Genomic DNA, 12,919 nt, shown 5'->3' with positions numbered 1-12,919 from the left:
GGAAATGCAATACACTGAGCCGGTGACGGTCCCGCAGCGATCCACACCAGCGCGATTCTTTTGTTTAGTGCGGTGTCCACTGGACCTTCAAAAACGCTTCATAACTGACACTCTCAACTGTTTTAGGCATGAGGCCCTCATTCTGCTCATCGGTGACCTGATTAATATGTTTCTGTCAAATCTTCGGCGTTGATTCAGTGCAGTTTTAACATGAGGATATCATCCAGTGATACGCGTATGTTTTGCAGCATAGAATCACATCAAAATCTTGATCAGAGATCCTGTTGGTGAAGTAGACACACAGACAATTCCTGGGGACCGGCTTCAGGCTGTTAACGTTTCAACAGAGGTTACTGAAACTAACATATGCATCTGTTTTTTTTCTGCTATTCCTGTATATCGAACGAGGTGGCGCAGTAGTTAGCATACTGGACTCGCATTCGGGAGGACGACGGTTCAAACCCGAGTCCGGCCATCCTGATTTAGGTTTCCCGTGATTTCCCTAAATAGCTTCAGGCAAATGCCGAGATGGTTCCTTTGTAAGGGCACGGCCGACTTCCTTCGCTTTCCTTCCCTAATCCGATGGGATCGATGCCCTCATTGTTTGGTCGGTTCCTTGTTGCCAGCTATAAACTAGTTCTCTCCACGCCTCTTAGCCCAAGAGGTTGATGCGGGATCTGCTACTGAGAAGAAATGCGTTAATCATGGCTTTCAAACGCTGCTCTCTCATATTATTACAAATATTAATACAGTGCTGACGCTCCATTCGTGACTGGAAAAAGAAGAAACCCGAACACGCTGCAATAACCAGAACTGCTTAGCGCGTACCTTAGTGTGATTCTTGAAACCTGAATAGACATAGCAGATCCTTAAAAACAACCTTCATGCTAAATGCACTTCTAGGTGCAGTTTTAGACCGTCCCGTCTCAAGGCCTTGAGCAAGGCCTCAAATCTGCCGGAGAGGAATATTTACCTCCTCTGAACGGACTGTCGAGAACGAGACGTGCCAGGCCAGTGACTTTCGCGGTGAAGGCAATGGGCAGGACCAATGGAGCGAGGTCACCGCGGCCCTCAGAAAAACGTCCTTTAGTTTCATTTTTTGTTTTTACGATCAGAACGGATTCTCGGTGGGTTGTCTGAGACGCCACTTGAAAGCACTTCTGCTGATAGCTGTTTCATGAGCACTTCGCAGACCACCCAGGAGTTGCTTCAGTGGCTTTTTTTTCGCCGTCTCATACGCATGGAGGTTTGTCACTGCTGCGATTGTTCGCTCGATTGAACACTTGCGAATAAAGTTTTCTTTTAATCTATTTGGTCTTCAGTGTCGGTACTCTAGTCAAATAGGCTTCAGCAACTACACCATTCAGCCATCAACAGTTAAAAACAAACGGTTAAAAAGAAAATAACCTAAGTGTACATATTACCTAAAATTGCGAATGAAAGTTAACCCAACATTATCTTTGAAGGCTGCATCTAGCGATTATTGCCGCCTCCTTCAGAAATAAGGCACACTCCTGTAAATTAGCAGCAATCTCTAGGATATTTTTCTGTATAAAAGATCGAGAGTTCACTTTTCTAATAGCCGCATACATTTATTTTTCGGTAAGGCCAATTTTCCCGTATCAAAGACAGTTCATTCGTTAACCTGTTAACGGCACATTCACCATTTTCCAGCTTAAAATTGAATATCTATAAGTACATCTCTACTCCGCAAGCTACTGTAGATTGTAAGGCAGACGATACTCGTAACAATAGTAACGTCTTCCTGTTGTATTTAGTTTGTGCAGTGAGTGAAGGAACAATTCCTCTAGGAGTATATAGGCTTTACTTTCTCTTACTTTTATCTCACTATCCATACGTGAGACACTCAGTAGTTGCAGCATAACGGTGGCACAGTCCTCTTCAAATATTGATTTTCTAGATTTACCAAATAATTTCGAAAGCAAAACATGTCTTTCTTACTAAAAAAGTCTCGCAGAAGCTTGTTACAGAAACCAGTAGTTTCAAGTCACCCACAGCCAAGGTATTTTGAAACTGCACCATATGCGTCGTGTTGTAATATCTTCTTTCAAATCACGAGATAACTGTCTTCACTACAAATTTTCCTGCTGCAGCAAACTTTCAACTTCAGTTCAGATCCACTACCAGCATGTACCCTCACGAGCTGGCTGTGAAGCTCGGCTGTAGTCGTCGAACACACTGCCTCTGAAATACGGTCCAGACGGTCTTTATTACTCTCGAGTTTATAAACTGACTGATAAATTCGGCAAGAGCATGCATACGGTATGAGAACACGTTCTCGCTAGACGTTGCACAGAGCAGTCAACATTCAGCGTGATAAAACACGTTCAGCACGGCTGCGATCAGACGTGAATGCCGCCGGGAATCACCTCAGGCGGGCTCCTACACCACGCGTTCTGTTCAGCTGTCAGCAGTAAAGCGCCGCGTATGGATAAGCTCTCTGAGTATGTGAAAGAATGAACGCTATATAATTTTTTCAAGCTACCACTGTTCTACATTTTAGTGCGCTTTTCTAAAGACAACTGTAGGATGGTTACTGTCTGGCGCAGAATAACACATTTATTTCACCAAACATGTGCCAGAAATGGCACATCACTTCTCTGCTAACCATTATCCAAAGTTTTCCGCTATATCGTTGTCGTCCGAGGTTAATACTGCGCCGGGTGGAGGCAACTATTTTTAAATCCCGTTGTTTAGTAAACATTCGTAACCGAAATTAAGTTGACAAGGGCAGAATATGTGGCTGTACTCCATTCCAGATTTTCAAGTTGTGTGTCGGATCTTCACATTTAAAACGGACCTGTTTGTTGTGGTTTTCAGTTTGAAGACTGTTTCGATGTAGCTCTCCACACTATCCTGTGCAAGACCGCATATCTACGCAACGTATAGTCATTAGAACCTGATTAGATCATTCAAGTGTTGGTCTCGCTGCACAGTTTTTATCCTCCTCACGCGTCTCCATTTCCAAATTAGCTGTTCCTTGACGCATCAGGACGCGTCCTATCCAGAGATCCCTACTTTTAAGAAGGTTGTACCATAAATGTCTTTTCTTCCCAGTTCGACTCAGTACCTCCTCATTAGTATTTTTCAGCATTCTTCTGTAAAATCAAATTTCAAATCTTCGGTTATCGTGTTGTCTGAACTTCTTATCGTCATCGTTTCACTTCTGTATAAGGCTAAACTCCAAATAAACTTTCAGGAAAGACGGATGTAATAAAGACCAAAGACGCACGGCAGATGAGAGATTGTGAGAAGACCATAGGTTATGTGGCGCGATAAACTTCATACGTAATTTAACGAGGGTGTGCTGAAAAGTAATGCCGCCGAATTTTTTATGTGAAAACTCTTGCAGCTTTTTAAATAAAGCTAACACTATTAACATTCTACATCTTTATTCTTCTTGTCTCCACATTTACAGCCCTGTACCGCTAGATGGCTCCGAACTGTAGCGCTTAACATGGCAGTGTGTGACGTAACGACGCCCGTACGCGGTAAACACCGCGCTGTAATCGAGTTTCGAATTCGAACAGAAAAGTCTCGACTTGGTCCCATCCGATTTTCATCTCTTAAAGAATGCCTTCGAGGACTTCACTTTGACAGTGATGCAGAGGTGCAAACAGAGGTGAGGCTGTGGCTCAATCATTTCGCAGTGGCGCCAAGAGAGCCCTACCATTGCCGGTGCATCACTACCCGGCAGTAAGCATACTTTGGTGTATAAGTTCACTGAACAAGGTGACAGCCTACTGAGCCTGGCACACTTCTTACAAGAAAAGATGTACACAAATCTGTGGGGTACACCGACTTGCAACCCTACGTTAAAATGCGAGATGAGCACAGCAAATTCCACAGGAGTACTGTTTTAAAACTTATCCACGAAGGCTCCGAGAACAGGATCGGTCAAGGCATTTGTCGAATCACAACAACTATTGAAATGAAATGATCGGATGGCATTGCTGGCCGGTCGGCCCCTTTCGGGAGAGTTCGGCCGCCGTACAGCTTGTCCTTTTTAGTTGCCACTCCGGCGACTTGCGAGTCAATGATGATGAAAATGATGATGACACACAACACCCGGTCCCCTGCCGGGAATCGAACCCGGGCCCCCTGCGTGGTAGGCGGTAGCGCTACCGCTACGCTACGGAGGCGGACACAACGAATAGATTAGTACGGAACGATTTTGATTGCCACAAGGAAATGATAATCGACGCCTAGAGTAAGGCGTGAATTAAGTAACTGAAATGAAACGAGATGGAAATGGAAGAAGGCTGTGTGCCGTGTTATGAGGCAACAAGAAAGAGGATCTCATCAAAAAGGAACTCGTTATCTAGTATCAGTCGTTCCTTATTAAATATGCTACTCTAGAACAAAATCAGCGTGGAATTTTACAAACTTTGTTCAAAGACTGACAAGTACTTCTCTTAGGAGACAGGAAACGAAATGCAAGACTGGATAACTTTGGCTGCACTGATAATATCTTTTATACCAAATGCTTATGCACGTTTCTTATACATCTCATTCGCCATTATAATAAGGCTACTGGACATTTGACGCTAATGCAGAACTTTCTGCCACTGAATTATAGCCGGTAGCAGGAATTTTGTTTTGAAGTCTCACTACGGCTAGTTACTTTTGTTGTGAGATTATCCAATTCAGAGGAACATTTGAGAGGCGTCCGACGGGAGCTACTTTAGGTTGTTTATCACTCATGGACCTGCCCTTTGACTGTTTGAGTTGGCGAGGCACCTTGGGAACATTAGTCTCCGTCAAGGAAATCACTTTCAGTCTTGTAGGGATGACTGTCCCGCTCACCAATGACTGCCTGTGAATTGCGAATTGTCTCGCACTACAGTACTTCGAATATACTTGACGATATCTAAACGCTGTCACACACGTCGCTTTAAACTATATACTTTACTGACATACGAGGGAGACGCAATAGAAACTGAATATTATACAAGGTATCTCAGATAGTACGCCACAACTTCAATATGTTGTAGCACCCAAAGTAATTGAGATTTTCACATCATGTTTTGCTTGTGTGGGAGATAAACTCACAATGTTTTCGTTGTATGTGTTCCAAGTCGTCGTGAGAGGAGCATAATGACTATGGTTCAAGAAAAGGCTCGGTGTGTGAAATGATTTATTCAGGCCGAATCGGACACTCAGGTTCAAAGGAACTTTCAAACTCGGTATGTGTAGGAATCAACGACCCTTGCACGTATGTCAAGGACAGCGTCTACCAAACGCCTATCAATCTCATGAGTGAATCAAAGAACCTAATAGTTGCTGCCATTGCCGCGAGGGATTAGCCGAGCGGTCTCGGGCGCTGCAGTCATGGACTGTGCGGCTGGTTCCGGCGGAGGTTCGAGTACTCCCTCGGGCATGGATGTGTGTGTGTTTGTCGTTAGCATAATTTAGGTTAAGTAAGATTTCACACACATTTGAACATTTTTTTGCTGCCATTGCCACAGTTGATGCGAATATGTTGCGTTGAGTGTGGATAGGGCTGCAATACAGAATGGATGTTGTTCTTGCCACCAAAGGAGCACGAAGTTGACCTGAATTGCATAAAAACTTTTTGACATAAGAGTCACATTAGCCAAAAGTGGTGACAATATCCTAATTAGTTTGGATGCTATTACACATTAAAGTTGTACCATATCTTTTGACACACCCTGTAATTTCAGCGATAATCTGTGGATAAGTTTTTCGCCAATTTTTGCGTCAGTTTCGCTGGAGCAGTTTCAACGGAAGGCTTATAGACAGAGGCTGTGAGAGTTTGCTTCAGTCCGAGATGTGTGGAACGAACATTTTGTTTTCCTTCGGGCTACTCTCACACGGATCCACCACCATACAGAACACCTGAGAGCCACGAGTTCACCGAGAGGCTAAACAGCAGTCCCGGTGTAATCATTGGTACATTGTAGCTCTCACTGCAGGGGAGGTAAAGAACAAATGGACACGCATCCCCGCACAATGCGTCATAAATGCGACCCAGGGGTGATTTACCTTATTGTCTGGCAGCTAACGAACTGCTAGCTAGCGCAGCGTGTATCAGCGCAATTTATCGTACCAGTCCTGCCCTTCCTGTACACGTTCCAATTCGAGGGGTTGACATAGTGCTGGCGAGTTAACACCGAAGAGAAGCGAGCAATTAGATGCCTAATCTCGAAACGCGATTGTTAGAGTCTCGAAGAAAAATTTCGAAAGAAAAAGTAGTACTCCGGCAGACGAGTAACGCAGCAGAAAAATGTCTGACGCATAATTTTCTGGTCTAAAGGAAGAGCGCCGTGATTTGTATCGAAACAAGGCTCACAAGGCATACAACCTACGAGCCACCGATATTTCAGATCTATCGGCGACTATAATACATACTTAGACGTAGGAAACGCTGCACCAGTACAATGTGCGTTTTCAGGAAATCGATGTTCAAAAATTTTACGAACCTATTTAATACCAACCGAGTGTGTCAGCAATCGGCTACGGTGATAGCCTAGGAGTCTCTCCGAACTGCATTCGACTCCCGTCGTACTTTTTTTCGTAACTTTTTCGAAACACTTGTATCGCTACAATGAATCACGTTCCATGGGAAAGGAGTAACGACAACAACAATAATAATAATATGAGGGTGAGTCAAATGAAATATTTTTTAAATATTATTTATTGTGCACATGTGGTACAAAGCTGTATTACTTTTCAACATAATCTCCCCCACGCTCAATGCAAGTCCTCTAGCGCTTACAAAGTGCATAAATTCCTTTAGAAAAAAATTCTTTTGGTACTCCGCGCAACCACTCATGCACCGTGTGGCGTACCTCTTCATCAGAACGGAACTTCTTTCTTCCCATCTTTGAGTGGTCCAAACATATGGAAATCACATGGGGGCAACGTCTGGCGAGTATGGTGGATGAGGAAGACGCTCAAAGTGCAGGTTTGTGATTGTTGAAACTGTTGTACGGACAGTGTGGGGCCTTGAATTGTTATATTGCAAAAGGACACCTGCTGACAGCAATCCAAGTCGCTTTGATTTGATTGCAAGCCGCAGATGATTTTTTAGGAGATCTGTGTATGATGCACTGGTGACAGTGGTCCCTCTAGGCATGTATTGCTCCAAAATGACGCCTTTTTCGTCCCAAAAACAGTCAGCATAACCTTCCCTGCTGGTGGTTCTGTTCGAAACTTCTTTGGTTTTGGTGATGAGGAATGGCGCTTCAACTGCTGCAATGTTCTGTGGAGTCACAACTCGTTGTGCCTGACCTGGACGAGAAGCATCTTCGACTGAAGTCTCACCGTTTGCGAACTTCCTAAACCATTCGTAGACTTGCTGCTGTGACAAACATGCATCACCGTACTGAACTTTTATTCGTCGATGAATTTCAATAGGTTTCACACCTTAACTACGCAAAAACCGAATAACAGAACGCTGTTCAAGTCGCAAGTGGGACGGCCATCTTTATACTGATACTGCGACTGTATGTGTGCATCTGCACTATGCTGTCACCTACAGGCCATTCTGCACGCTGTTTGTAGCACGCTTACCAACTTTCAGGATAACAGCGCGAAATTTCGATTTGTTATTATAAATTTAAGGTTTTCATTTGACTCACCCTCGTAATAATAATAATATTAATAATAATAATAATAACAGAGATTGTTCGTGTTGAGATTTAGTAAGTGGTATAATGCGGATTTGTGATGAAGCGGTCATTTATTTATTTATTGATACATCCATGTGTACATTAAAAAGTTATCGCAGTGAAGTCATTATACTTATTATTCTTTGTCGTCATTAGTAGGCCGACAGCATCTGCAGTGAAAATGTTCAAATGTGCGTGAATTCCTAGGGGACCAAACTGCTGAGGTCATCGGTCCATAGACTTACACACTACTTAAACTAACTTACGCTAAGAACAACACACACGCCCATGCCCGAGGAAGGATCCGAACCTCTGGCGGGAGGGGCCGCGCAATCCATGACATGGCGCCCTAAACCGCACGGCCACTCCGCGCGGCATCTGCGGTGATATGTATAAGGGGGCAATCTAAGGAAAACGAGACAGGCAGGGAAAAAGAAAGTAAACTGTTTATTATTTCAAAATAACTGCCATAACTTAACACATTTATCCCACCGTGACACAAGATAGCCAACGCCTCCATGGAAAAATGTTTGCAGTTGCTTACGGAACCATGATTGAACCCAGGCGTGCACCTCATCATACAAAGCAAATCGATGCCACGAAAGTCTTTCTTCATGACTCCAAAAATATGGAAGTCGTATGGGGAGAGAGCGGGACTGTATGGAGTATGTGTCTGGGCTTCCCAGCGCAACTTCTGCGGTGTACCCCAGTGGTCCTGTCCACAGGTGGCCCTTACATATCCTCCGTGCAGTGCCTATCTCTCCACATGCAGTTTCCATATTTTTGGAGCCCTGAAGAGAGACATTCGTGGAGTCGATTTACTTCGGATGACGAGGTGCACTCCTATGTACAGCCATGGTCCAGCAGCCAACCGCAAACCTTTTCCCAAAAAGGTACTGACCGTCTTGTCTCACAGTCGGACAGATGTATCAGCAGTTATGGCAATATAACTTCTGAAATAATAAACATTTTGTCGCTTATTGTTCTCACATCTGTCTCGTTTACATTTGACTGCCCTTTACGTCATACAAGACTTCCGCCAAGCACAGCTACTGAATGCCACGATACATGCACATTTGATTTTTAATAACGATAGCGTATAACACATCTCATTAACATTTAAGACGAATGACTCTTCAAAAATAATTTTTGACGCAACTATGCGTATTTCAACACATTTAAATACTGGAGCCGTCGACTGATGTAGTAGCAAAGAGTAGTGAATACTGCAGTGTTCACGGAATGATTTGTCTCTCTGGCCCTGCAACACGGTAGGCGCATTCCAAAATCGTTTCAGAACTTTTTTTTTTTACTTTGCTACAAAATTGTACATAACACGGCTGAGATTCCATATCATACCTCGCCAGGAATGTACTATTATGATTATTACTGATGATGGCGCGCTCTTGCTTAAAGTATGCCGAAGGTGAAACAGTCTCCTATTCAGATTTCCGAGCGGGGCTACTGAAGAAGACGCCGTAAAAAAAAAAAAAAAAAAAAAAAAAAAAAAAAAAAAAAAAAAAAAAAAACTGGCTTTCAAAGGATCGGAGGGTGTGGAATGTTTGATCACTTAATCGGGTAAGTATATTAGATAATTTAAAAAGGGAAACGTATAGAATGAAGTTCGATATAATGGAAATTAGCGAACTGCAGTGCCAGGAAGAAGATATGTACACGTCAAATGAGTAGAGGATTACAAACACGAAAAGAAATAAGAATAATTCTGGAGTGCGTCTAATAATGAATAAGAAAACAGGCATGCGGGTAAGCTACGAGTATTATGAACGGTATAATGAACGCGTTATCGTAGTAAAGATAGACAAGGCGCCAAGACCCACCACAATAATACAAGTTTTTATGCCAACCAGCATCGCAAAATAAGAATAGATTGAATGTATGATGAGGTAAACTGAATTATTCAGATAGTCAAAGGAGAGAAAATTCACTTGTGATGGGTGACTGGAATTCGGTAGCGGGAAAAGGAACAGAAGGAAAAATAGTAGAAGAACATGGACGCAAGGAAAGGAGTGAAAGAGGGACCCGTATGATACAAGTTGTTTTACAGAGCATAATTTAATCATAGTTAAAATTTGGTTTAAGAACCATGGAAGAAGGTTGTGTACGTGGAAGAGACACAAGGACACCAAAGGTTCAGATTGATTATATAATATACGACAGAGATTTCGGAGCCAGATTTAAACTGTAAGACATTTCCCTAGGCCATATAGACTCTGACCACAATTTATTGATTATGAATTTTAGATTAAAACTGAAGAAATTGCACTGGGATCTGGAATAAGTTGAAATAGCCAGAGCTTTTTGAGAGTTTCAGACGGAGCATAGGACAACGATTGACCGAAACTGGGGAAACTAGAGCAGTGAAAGATGAATGTGTAGCTATGACTGCTGAAGTACTGAAGGCAGCAACACGGTGTAGTAGAAATCCTTGATAACAAAAGGATACAGAATGTAACTGACAAATAGAGAAAATACAAAAATGCTGCAAATAAAGTAGGCGAAAAGGAATAAAGACGTATAAAAAGGCTTGTTAGAAAGGGCGAAATAGCTCAGCAGGAATGGCTCGAACGCAAATGCATGGCGGTAGAAGCACGAATAACGAGAGGAAAGATAGACACCGCCTACAGGAAAATTAAAGAGACCTTTAGTGAAAAGAGAAGCATCTGTATGGATATCAAGGGCTCAGATGGCAAGCCCAGTACTAAGAAGAGGAGAGACAGCTGAAAGGTGGAAGTGATGACATCGAAAAAGTACACACAAGGGCAGCTCGTTTTGTATTATCGCGAAATAGGGGAGATAGTGTCACAGACATGATACGTGAATTGCAGTGGCAATCATTAAAACAAAGGCGTTTTTCGTTGCGACGGGATCTTCTCATGAAATTTCAATCACCAGTTTTCTCCTCCGTCTGCGAAAACATTTTGTTGCCACCCACCTACATAGGGAGAAATGACCATCACGATAAAATAAGAGAAATCAGGGCTCGCACAGAAAAATTTAAATGCTCGTTTTTCCCGCGTGCCGTTCGGGAGTGGAAAGGTAGAGAGACAGCTTGAAGGTGGTTCATTGAACCCTCTGCCAGGCATTTTATTGTGAATAGCAGAGTAATCACGTAGATGTAGATACAAAGAGCTATCCAAGAGAAATGAACGTCAGGACGATGTTATAAAAAGAGAAGAGGAATCAGATGGAGATGGGATGGGAAACGATACTACGAACAGAATTGGACAGAACAGGGAAACACGTAAATCATGCTAAGGCCCCTGTAGTAGAAACATTCCCTCAGATTTACTGAGGTTCTTGGAAGAATTACTGAGGAGCTTGGGTGAGCCAGACATTACAAAACTATTCCACTTGATGTGCAAGCTTATGAGACAGGTGATACGCCCTCAAAGGGCAAGAAGAACGGAACAATTCCAGTTCCAAAAAGGAAGATGCTAACACATGTGAATATTACCGAACTATCAGTCTAATAAGCCATAGCTGCAACACATTAATACGATTAGTTTACTGAAGAACGGAAAAACTGGTAGAAGGTGACATTGCAGAAGATCTGTTAAGAGTTCTGGAGAATTGTAGGAACACGTGAGGCGACACTGATCCTACGACTTACCTTTGAGGACAGACTGTAGAAAGGCTACGTTAGTAGTAGTTGTAAATTTTGAATAAACAACCGTGATAAGAGTTACGAACAACACTAGAAATGTTGATGGAAAATGTGAGGCCCTGAAAAATAATATTCTACGAGCAGCAAATGGAGTAGTCGGGAGACAAAATGCAAAGCATCAAAAAGAATAGCTTACAGAAAGCATAATAACAAAAATACATTTCAGATTTAAGCTCAAATAAGTTGCCGCACGGTCTAAGGCGTCTTGTTACGGGGTGCGCGCGGCATCCCCCCCCCCCCACCCCCCCCCCCCCCCCCCGAACCACCCTTCCGTCGGGGGTTCGAGCCCTTCCTCGGGCATGTGTATGTGTGTTGTATTTAGCGCAAGATAGTTTAAGTAGTGTGTAAGCTTAGGGACCGATGACCTCAGCAGTTTGGCCTCATAAGATCTTACCGCAAATTTCCAATTTTTTCCAAAACAACGTTGACCAACGACAATGGCAATATTGAGCGTTGAGCAACGAAATCAGCCGAGAGTCAAGAACATTTGGAGGATGAATACAAAGACGTGAACGAAATGATCAAGGGATGGAAACGGGACAGTTCTGCGGAAACGGGACAGTTCTGCGGAAACTTACGAATGAAATCAATGGAGCCTAAAAAAGGAATGGTATTATATAAGCAAAAAAAGTAGCAGAAAAATGGAAACTATTTGAAAAGAAATATGCAGGAAATAATGAAGATCGGGAATTGGGGAACGCTGAAAAAGTCGATCCAGAAGACTAGGGAACCATATCTTGCAGTCAGCCAGCTGAAATCTGAGAAAGCCACTCGAGTTGATGATATACCGGCAGAATTCATAGGCCTAATACCTACATGATGAACATCCAATAGACTTTAATGACTGTGTTAAAATGCCAAGACCATCTACTTTTGTTCTCTTTATGATATACGAGTAATCTTCGTAATGGTCACATGGCTTATTTCGGATCTTGACTGACACTTTCGTATCGAACCTATAGGCTCTAACACACTTGCGCACGAACTGAACACTATTGAAGTTTAAGAGTCGTACTAAGGATCATCTACTGAGGCTGACAAGGAGTTCTCGAGTGCAAATAGACGGTGGTTCGTAAGGAGCGTTTCCGGTGGTCGAGAATTTTCGGGGTGCGGGTAACCCGTGACTGATGAGCAGGTAGTTTACAAGATTACTGGCCGCAAATTATCACAGATTTTTTAAACACTCGCCAACTTTGAACAGGTTAAAGGTAACGTATAGAGAACAATAAGAACGTCCTAGGTGGGGAAAGGGACCAGCAGGTTTTTCTTGGCTGACAGATCTGCTGGACTATTACTTGTTACTCATATTCACAATCATAATGTAGGTATTTCGGGACACGTCAACTCTTCTGTTACGGAAGAAAGAAAAACATCCCAACCGCAACAATTATTCAAGGGGTATGTCGAATTTCAATGATAGAGACGCTATGTAGTTCCATTTTGGTCACAACAGTCTAGAGACAAGCACTACTTTTCAAACGCCATGACCAAATTACGATGATTACTTCCAGAACATGGGCAGTATTTTTGGAAATTTATTTTCCTGGCTGTCGTTTTAGTACACATTATATGCTGAATC

The 12,919-nt window shown here is 42.9% G+C and overlaps 1 protein-coding gene and 1 non-coding gene across 2 annotated transcripts in view; both read right to left on the bottom strand.

Moving 5' to 3' along the window:
- The window catches only part of LOC124595667 (zinc transporter ZIP10), a 311,075-nt gene that overhangs the window by 279,519 nt on the left and 18,637 nt on the right, over positions 1-12,919 (bottom strand). The gene's annotated exons all lie outside the window — the stretch shown is intronic.
- Positions 4,092-4,163, bottom strand: Trnag-acc. Its single transcript has one exon. It is a non-coding gene; the product is annotated as a tRNA-Gly (tRNA).

This window comes from Schistocerca americana, chromosome 2, assembly GCF_021461395.2.
Source record: "Schistocerca americana isolate TAMUIC-IGC-003095 chromosome 2, iqSchAmer2.1, whole genome shotgun sequence".
Classification (NCBI taxonomy): domain Eukaryota; kingdom Metazoa; phylum Arthropoda; class Insecta; order Orthoptera; family Acrididae; genus Schistocerca; species Schistocerca americana.
The sequence above is the reverse complement of the archived record's forward strand: the minus strand, read 5'-3'. Positions and strand labels throughout refer to the sequence as shown.